The sequence below is a fragment of the Corapipo altera genome, unplaced genomic scaffold, assembly GCF_003945725.1.
Source record: "Corapipo altera isolate COAL_440 unplaced genomic scaffold, ASM394572v1 107b, whole genome shotgun sequence".
NCBI lineage: Eukaryota > Metazoa > Chordata > Aves > Passeriformes > Pipridae > Corapipo > Corapipo altera.
Window position 1 is genome coordinate 2,850,574 of NW_020884951.1, and position 9,154 is coordinate 2,859,727.

Below are 9,154 nucleotides of genomic sequence, written 5' to 3' on the forward strand. Positions count from 1 at the left end.
CTGATCCTTAAAAACCTCCCCAACAAGTGACTAATTGCTATTTTAACGACATTACAATTTGAGCCTGCACGACACACGCACAAAGCACCAACAAACCAACAACCACCAAAATGCATTGCACAAGTCTTCAGGAATGTGACAAAACAGTATTTATTAAGCAGTAGTTATTGTCAGAGGATACAAACCAAGAGCAGCTCAAGATGGCCTAGGATTTTGGATTAGCCCTTGATTTTGAAAATCACATTTCTACAGTGCTCATGAAAAAAGTGACACAACTCAACATTGGTGTTTTCATGGCACTGAGGACACAACTATCTTGTATTCTTATCTCAGGAGCAGTACAGATATTACACATTACTGCTTGCTGCTCTGAATATTTTCTGAGGTAGTGAATTATTTTATCTGCTGAGAAAGCCCTTAGTGTTGACGAAGTATATGAGTCACAATTAAAACCAGTAGCTTTTTCTCATTCTAATTATACACTTAGGTGATACATATCTGCTGAGACAGATTCACAGCTGAAGTGGAAAAATATTCCAAAATTAACATTTGGGTATTTCAGAATGAATGAAAAACTGGAAGAGTCGTACTGCATGACATTATAGGCAATTATCTCCTGTCCTTAATAAAAAGGCAAAGAGTTGGAGCTTTGTAGCATTTTGCCTGTATGTATATATACCTCGAATCACTAGATTTTCATATTTATCATGATTTAAACGGAGATAACAGGAACACATTTCAGTTTACACATGCATATAATAAAACATATATTGTAGTTCAACAGGAATTAATCACTTTCACCAATTTACTTTTGAACTTTAGAATGAATTATTTTCAGCATGTAACAAATGTGGTAGCTTAACTTATCTAAATTGCAAATGTTGCAACACTGTAGGAAAACAGGATAAGACAGGCTTTTGAGAAAATTTTCCTATTTAAGTTGGCCATTTGGAAATTAAAGTGACTGCAGAATTTGATGCTTTTAGAGAACTACAATACTCATAATTTGTAGTCACAGTTTCAAACTGTATTAAGACTGTCCTAAGAGCTTTCACACTTAGCAAACAACACTCAGATAAGCATCAAGTTCACTGACAGATGTATAGCATATATATTTTGATACAGTTTCCATAAAAAGTCCAAAATACATACAAATGAAGGAAAACAAGTATAAAACCAGCTGCTTTTTGATGCAAATACTTGGCATTAACATCACTTACTATATATTTTGCTCGCTGAGAAGTGAGGAATGTTCTTAATTTAAAAAGAATACTCTTAATTTTAAGATACTTAAAATCAAACACCTGTTCAAATCCTTCTTGTACTTTTTAATCTAATAAATTAGAGATGGTCTAAAGTAAGATCTGAGCACAGATCTGCAGTTCACTTATAAATTTAGAAATACGTATAATCAGTATTTGCAGAATATGCGCTAAGTCAAGTAGCATTTTTAACAGAAGCGTTAAAATGGCAGATCAGACTTTTCAGTCCCTTGATAATCAGAGCCACAAAAATGACAGCATTTTGATTCAGTTTAATTTTTTTCTTACCATACTATGCAATGTCAGCCTCAACACATTGCTGAGAAGTCTCAACACTGTCATTCTGATGAAAAGAGAAACATTAAATTCACATAAATCAAAGGCCTAATATTGTACAGTCTTTTATCAAGTGAAACTCAGAACGATATAAAGAAAAATATTTTACTTTTTCTACTATGACTTCTCTGAAAAAAACCACTAATATACATTAAATCTAAAGTAAAGTACTAGCAGCTTACACCAGCAGTGAACACCTTGTCCTTAAAATTAATATTGAAACAGCAACTGAAAAAATAGCCTGCTAGCTGTGGTTAGTAATAATTTTTATTTAGAAGCTTCCTCCTTTCTGAGTCAATTCAGAGGTAGTATTTTAAAAGAAAAAGAAATTTGCCAGTTCTGTTTCTCCATCTGTCTCTCTCCCTCCCTTAACCACCTTTGGAGAAGAACAATAAGGAATGTGACTTAGCACTCTTTTATTAGAGAGGTAAAGGGCAAGGGAAGATTTTTCAGTGTTGGCTCACCAATCCAGATGAATGTAATCATTACCACCACCCAACCCTAAAGGGGATATTCTTCCTTGACAAATGCTGACAGAACACTTTTAATGGTAGAAAAAGTTCAGCTGTGCAGAGAGGACTGAATTTGAGGAATCCATACACCAGGATATAGAAAACTAGAAATTACTTTAGAAATACCACTAAGCTTTGTCTTTCTGATCTTATGTATCTTATTGTGCCTTCACGTGTCTTGTCTACACTGAACAGTGATGAAAAAAACCTACCATATGCACACACATATAAATAGACAGACAGATAGATAGATATGGCCATATATATACACACATAAGTTCTGATTCTGTCAGTGTATCACTTCATAAATTTCACAGACCATTCCAGAAAAGTAAAATAGAGTTCTCCCTTCCCAAATGTTGTAAATGTTTAAAAGTCACATGGTGTTCTCCTTCCTCACCAACCTCTAGTCCTGAAATTGCTTTACCACAGTTGGTTCAGTTTAAGAAAATCATGAATGCTGTTTGAGAACTCTGGAAATTCAGGGGCAGTGCCAATGATGTAGGGTAAGCCACTGAGCCAGCAGACCAGGTAATTTTCAAACTGGATGAGAATATCTGTGGATATGAAAAACTAGATTTGTGAAATCATGCCACAGACTCTTAACCAAAACACCTAAGCTAGGAACCTAATTGTCCATGCCTCTCCCTATAGTATGAAGAAGAGGACAGGCTCATCATGACAGCTGGAAAAGGGCCTGGGTAGGAGTTTTTCTGAAGGGAGAGTTTGTTTTTTAAACACAGATTAAATTTACAGTGCATCTCAAAAAAACAGTTGCACCTGTGAAAAAGGGGAACAACATCCTGCAACACAAAGGCAAGAAAAAAACAATCATGGTAGACAAAAATATCTTACATAAGCATTGTCATGAAAGAAAGTAATTGTACAACTACCGCTCTAAGGACCTAAGTTTCTCACTTTTCTTTTCAACACTGCTGAATGCTAGTGATTGGTGTCTGGCTGAACTACTGCACAAGGCATCAGATAGTGACAGTGTCCTTCAGCAATGACAAGACAGCTGAATTATATACAATAGTCACTATTTATTACTTCCCAGGCTGTGAAAGTTAATGAGCGCAACTCTGCCTTTTTATGTTCTATTTCATCAACATTAGACTAAATATTACATTTCTAGTAATCAAGACTTAAAAAAAAAAAAAAATAGACCCTTAAAAAGAACATCTCATTATTTGCCACTGAGTTGCCACAAGTTACAAAATTAGATTTTTTTTTTTGCTGACCTTGATGAAAACTTCCTCATTCAGCTAAGCAGAAATGGTACCGAATTGCAGTGTTACTGTGCTCAACCTCCCCATAACAAGCAAGACACTAAACAGAAAAGCACAGCACTGCACTGCATCAGAAATAAGACCTCAAAGACAGTGCTCAGAATTTTATTTTTCTAACTCTGCTCAAACTGTAATATTGTATATCACAAAAACTAGGTAGCTGCCCTGCAGCACTGTCTGCCAAGCTTAAAGAGTATGACTGAACAACTGTGGCACTTTTCCATGGCTAACCTTCCACAAAGGATTCAGAAATTAACCTACAGACCATTTCAGAAAATGCCAGGAAAGAAAAACCAACATGAACTTACCAACAGACACCAGGGAAATGAGTAAAAGCATTTTGATTAGCTAGAAGTCTGAGAAAGTATGGCCACTTCTGAAAATCCAAAATAAAACCTATTAAATACTAGGGTCATAGTAGATTTAGAACATTAAATAGAACAATGTATTCTTTACTGTGCAAATACGCAATTAATCCTTTGGCCCAAATCCACAGCTTTTACCAGAGATCTTGCCAAGAAGTCATTTTGCTTCAGTGATGACTACAGGATTTAACTCAAACCATACAACAGAAATAGTACCATAGAATAGAAAACTTGGTAGGAAAGTATCTGTTTTTATCGCATTCTTAGCATATTATGGAGTTTTGTTAAACTGAAAAATAGTTCTAAGAAACTAAAATAACACCTCAGTGTTCGAGGTACTTCAAATTTACTTCAGTAAATACTTACAGTGATCATTAATACACTATGTATAGGACTATACATAAGAGCAAGCCATGTCTAGCATGTCACAGAGAACCTGAAAATGCTTGTGAAGGAATCAACAAGGGAGGGTTGGGTTGGATCTCAGGAAAAGGTTCTTCCCCCCGAGGGTGGTGGGGCACTGACCAGGCTCCCCAGGGCAGTGGGCATGGCCCCAAGGCTGCCAGAGCTCAGGGAGTGTTTGGGCAACGCTCTCAGGCACAGGGTGGGATTGCTGGGGTGTCCTGTGCAGGGCCAGGAGTTGGAGTCGATGATCCTTGTGGGTCCCTTCCAACTCAGAACATTCTGTTATCCTACAAACTACAACCCAAGTACAAATTGAAAAGAAATGCAAAGCTAATATAAAATTTAAGCAACTTGCCTCAAACTTCATTAATTTTGTCACTCTCATAAGTATGAATTCAAAAGGACAGGATGAATAGTTGGAATTATACATAGAGGAAGCAGCATTTTAGCTGTTTCTTAAGATACAAGATTCCTGTATGGAGTTAACCTAAAAAGAACAGGTAGCGCTGAGCAAAAGACAAGTAAAAGTACAGGCCAGACTTCTGAAGGGAAAGAAAAGGAATATTTCTATTGCATTAGGTATTTAACCATATTTCCTAGGACAGAAAAAAAAAAAAGAACTATACAGTAAACAAACACCTATAGTATCCCTTTTCCACGAATATTCCCTTTCTAGTAATCTTAAGGAGCTACAGCTAGCACTATTCTGTTGTCCCTACTAAGGCAACATTTACACTTCAGTTGACAACATAAAATAAGAGCAGACACATAACCCCTTAAATATTATTTGTAGGCAATTCCTAACAAACTGAGATAATTAATTTAAATCTGTGACCAAAGCAATACAGTGGTTCTCCTAATCCACATTCTGATTGGAGGCCATTCCTACTACCTAATCTGCAGATCTAAATGACTCATTAATGCTCCCGAAGGGAAAAAAAAAGTTGTGATTGCAGCTGAGTCAAAGACACGTCAAGGATGGGATGCATCCTATCATCTCAACTTACACTAATTCAATTTGTAATGGAAACAGTACTTTGAAATAAACTAAATGTTCCTTTAACAAGAAATCTCATCAATATTCGTGAAACCTGAAAAACAAAGGGTATTCTGATTCTAAAGATCTCAATATACTGGACAGACCCTCACATGCTCTGCCATTCAACAAGAGGATTGTAACTCAGGATGTAACTCACCTGTTAGGACAGAAGCTTTCTGATAAACTGAAACAACCACTTTAGAAACTACTAAAAAATGCCTAAAGCACAGAAAGACACCTCGCTCAGTAAGCCTCAAACTGTAGCTTTACTGTGACTTTAGATTTTCACACCTGTCACCTTGCTTTTGAAAAAACAAAGTCAGTCCGTGGCTAATTAGGTCTGCTTTCAGCAAGGGACTAAATGACCACTTAAAGGTGGTCCAATCCAAACTGATTATTCTTTACACTAAGATTCCTTCATTCTTACAATGACAACACTGTTCATTTCCAAGGTGAAGAAGCTGGAAAGTCATCATCAAAAGACAACAGAAAAACCCTACCACTTTGATTTGAAAGTGAAAACAGCAAATCCCCATGCTCCAGCAACTAAAGGGAGATCTAAATAGGGCCAAGGCCTGAGGAAGGTTTTTCTTTTGTATGATAGGTTTTTTGTTTCAAGAGGTGTTTTTTTGTTTGCTTTTTAAATCAGGAACACGTAGAAATCAAAAAAAAGGAGACTTGTCAAAGAGGTGGAAACTAGTATTTGATCTTAAAAAAAAAGAAAAAGCATAGAGTCGGGGGGCAATAACAAGTGGTTTTAGTTTGAAATAGTCACTTAGTTTTGACTTTATGTGATTTGACAGAGGTGTCCGTGCGTTCATGAAAGGAGTGCATACAGTAAACTTCTTGTGGATGTCCTCACTGAACATAATTAAGTCTAAACCTTTGGCTTTAACCTAAGGTTGATGCTCTGTCCCTGTTTTAGCATTCCTCTCTAGTCAACTGAAATAGCAGTTGACTCAGCTAATCAGAACCTATATTAGTCTTGATGAAGGGTCTCTCTCCAGACAGAATCAATACGGAAAAGGAGCTGTTATATTTCAACTATGGAACCAACAAGCACCTTGGTCTATGCTGGGATTTGTAAAACACTTTAGTTACACTGTACAATGATATCCTAATGAAATTCTAGAAGAGGCCTACAACAAACCATGTAAAGCCTAGGTTTTATTTTGACAGGGTGAATCCATCTGCTTTTTAGCAAGCAATGTCAAAAATAATTCATGTAAGAAAATTAAATACAATAGCTACCTTTACAACTCAAAGGTACATCGCTAAAATACTTATTTAAATATAAAAGAACATATATATTTGAATCAAAACTGCCAGCTAATGAAGAGTTATTATGGCCAGTCTCATGAATAAATTGGCCACCTCAGAAGAATGAAATGACATCTCAGGAGATGCTATACTGCTTAGCTCTGCACTTCCAAAATATGTTCGCTAACTCTGAAACACATCAAACACAACACCTACATATCATGGCAGCAGAAAGCCTACATCTGTAAAGGTGGTCATGGTATTCTTATTTCCAGATGAATTATCTGTGTTACCATGAATATATCATATCAAATACAGCTTATCAACAAAAAGGGACAGTTCACAGGAAATAAAAAAAACCATCCCACATTGCACATTTACATTAACAGATGTAAAGCATTTTAAAAGTACCAGTATCATTAGTCAAACACGCTTTTCATTTATAATGTCTAGGAAAAAAATAGCCTTTTACAACAAAATTACAAAAAGTGAAAAAGTGAAAGTTTATATATTTAAAAATGTATCTTAGTCCAGCCATGAACACATGGCTCTTCAAAGCTCTTTGTGTCTAGCAGATTCCATGATCAAAGGAGGACAGCATTCTCAGAGGTGTGTGAGGCAGGTAGCATTACAGTCATTTGGTTTTTTTCATTTTTTTTTCCAAATTATGAGATGGACAAATCAATATATCAAACTAATTTACAATGTGGCAACACCTGGGAACTCCTTGTGAGTTTATAAATTGCTTTTCTTCACCTTTTCAAGCCCTGCTGCCTTCCTCATTCCCAAAAGCTCCAATGCTTCTGCTCTTGATGTAAACAGTAACAAAGTGCAAGTGACAGAAGCAATTTGTTTTACTTCTGTTATTCACAGATCTATAGTAGAATTATAAGTGTTTAACAAAATGACATTTCAGTTGCAAACTGTAAAGTGGCTAGGAAAGTCAAATCCAGCAGATGTCTACAACGGAATAATTTGCATTGGAAAAGGCATCCAGAAAGATCAAAGAACAGAAAGCCAGAACTTACCTAATTCATAGCTGTTGACAGTAAGAATTCACTTTCTTACTAGTTCATCAGCATATAAAGTGTCATTGGTATCCATTCATCTGCTTAACCCTTTTTCTGTCCATTCTTTCCTAACGGTGTGTTTGCATGCAGTTAGATTTTCTTTTTTTTAAAATACATCTTATAGAGGTCATTCAAATGAAAGTGACTTAGGAAGCTTAACAGACTGCTTCTTTTAAAACTTGCTAAATATTATTTTAGAAGACAAACATATCACAGGTCCAGAAAACATCAACAGCCACAAGACTAATACATGGGAAATATATATCACACTGAAGAAGAAAAGACATTCGAAAGGCAGCCAAATGATTCTAAATTTGAAGATGACCTTGACATTCCCACTAACCCATTTTTCCAGCAGGAAGCCAAGATAATTTTGTAAGTGACATTAGCCACACTTGTGAAATATACCTTTCAGTTCTACATATCATAGTTTGTTTATGACATCCGGCAAGCAAAAGATATATTTCATCAGTAAAGGATACCCCCTATACAAAAAAGACTACTTGACAGGTTCTTCAATTTCAATAAACACACCAAGCACAAGAAATCAGATGGACCTGGAATGCTGCACACTCAGAACTACTGATAGGCATAATGGAAGTTCATAAATGACCAACATTTTTGTATTCTTCTTAATTCTTTCTTCCCATTTATGACAACACATGCTAATCACTCAAACACATTGCAAGATTAAACAAAAAGTAAAATAATATCACACGTATCTCAATAAACCTGAATTTAGATTCCCACCTATCAGAAGATCCAATATAGCTTTTGATTCAATTTTACTGTTTACTAACTTGTGAAGGAAATATACAGCTCTTGTGAAATATAATTTTGGAATTATTTAATGACAATTGGAACAGCAGATGGCTAAGAAAAAATAACATTTTTAAATTAACTGATCAGAAAAAGCATCTCAAACCTCAAGTATATTGCATGAGTGAGCAGTTCCTTATTCACCGTTGCACTATAAAGCAAAATGGAAGGATGTAAGTTGCACGCATCAGGTACCCTCTACAAAAGTAATTTCCTTATTTCACCACCTTTTTTCGCTAATGCAAGTTTCTTGCTACTCTTCTTTTGTTCAGACACTGAACACCTTCTTAAAACAGCGTGGTAAGGCAGCCTTCGCAATCCCTCCTCGGCGCTTAAAATTACTTAAAATTGCTACATGAAACCAGGCCAAATTCCCGGCTGTGTCCCCAGCTGTCCAGGCCGTTTCACCTGCGCTGCCGCAGCAGCCCCCGGGCCCCGAGCCCGCTCCTGCAGGGCTGTGCGAAGGATGGCGCCGCCGGGTCCCCGCGAAGGCCCAGGGTCCCCTCGTCCAGCCGGTGGCCAATGCGGGGCGGGCGGCAGCCGCAGCGACGGACGGCCAGGCCAGGCACCGCCGCTCCCGGTGCGCGCAGGGCGGCGGTGGCACCGCCGGCGCCGCGGCCCCGCTGGGACAACGGCCCCCGGGCAGCGGCACCTCCGGGACAACGCCCGCCCTGGGGCAGCGGCACCGCCGGGCAGCGGCGTTCCCCGCAGGGCCGCCGAGCGGGGCAGGGCCGCCGAGCGGGGCAGGGCCGCCGGCGGTGCCACCGCCGCCCTGCGCGCACCGGGAGCGGCGGTGC

General features: G+C 38.0%; 1 protein-coding gene across 5 annotated transcripts in view; it reads right to left on the reverse strand.

Annotated features, from left to right (window-relative positions):
* ZC3H12B (zinc finger CCCH-type containing 12B) overlaps positions 1 to 8,910 on the reverse strand; it is a 28,994-nt gene extending 20,084 nt beyond the window's left edge. The window contains exons 1-2 of one of the 5 annotated variants that reach the window (XM_027663202.1): positions 7,497 to 8,758; positions 1,551 to 1,605 (exon numbers count right to left, since the gene is read on the reverse strand). The gene's annotated coding sequence lies outside the window, so the exon portion shown is untranslated. The other 4 variants (XM_027663205.1, XM_027663207.1, XM_027663206.1 and 1 more) reach the window with 4 other exon arrangements.
* Positions 8,911 to 9,154: the final 244 nt, after the last annotated feature.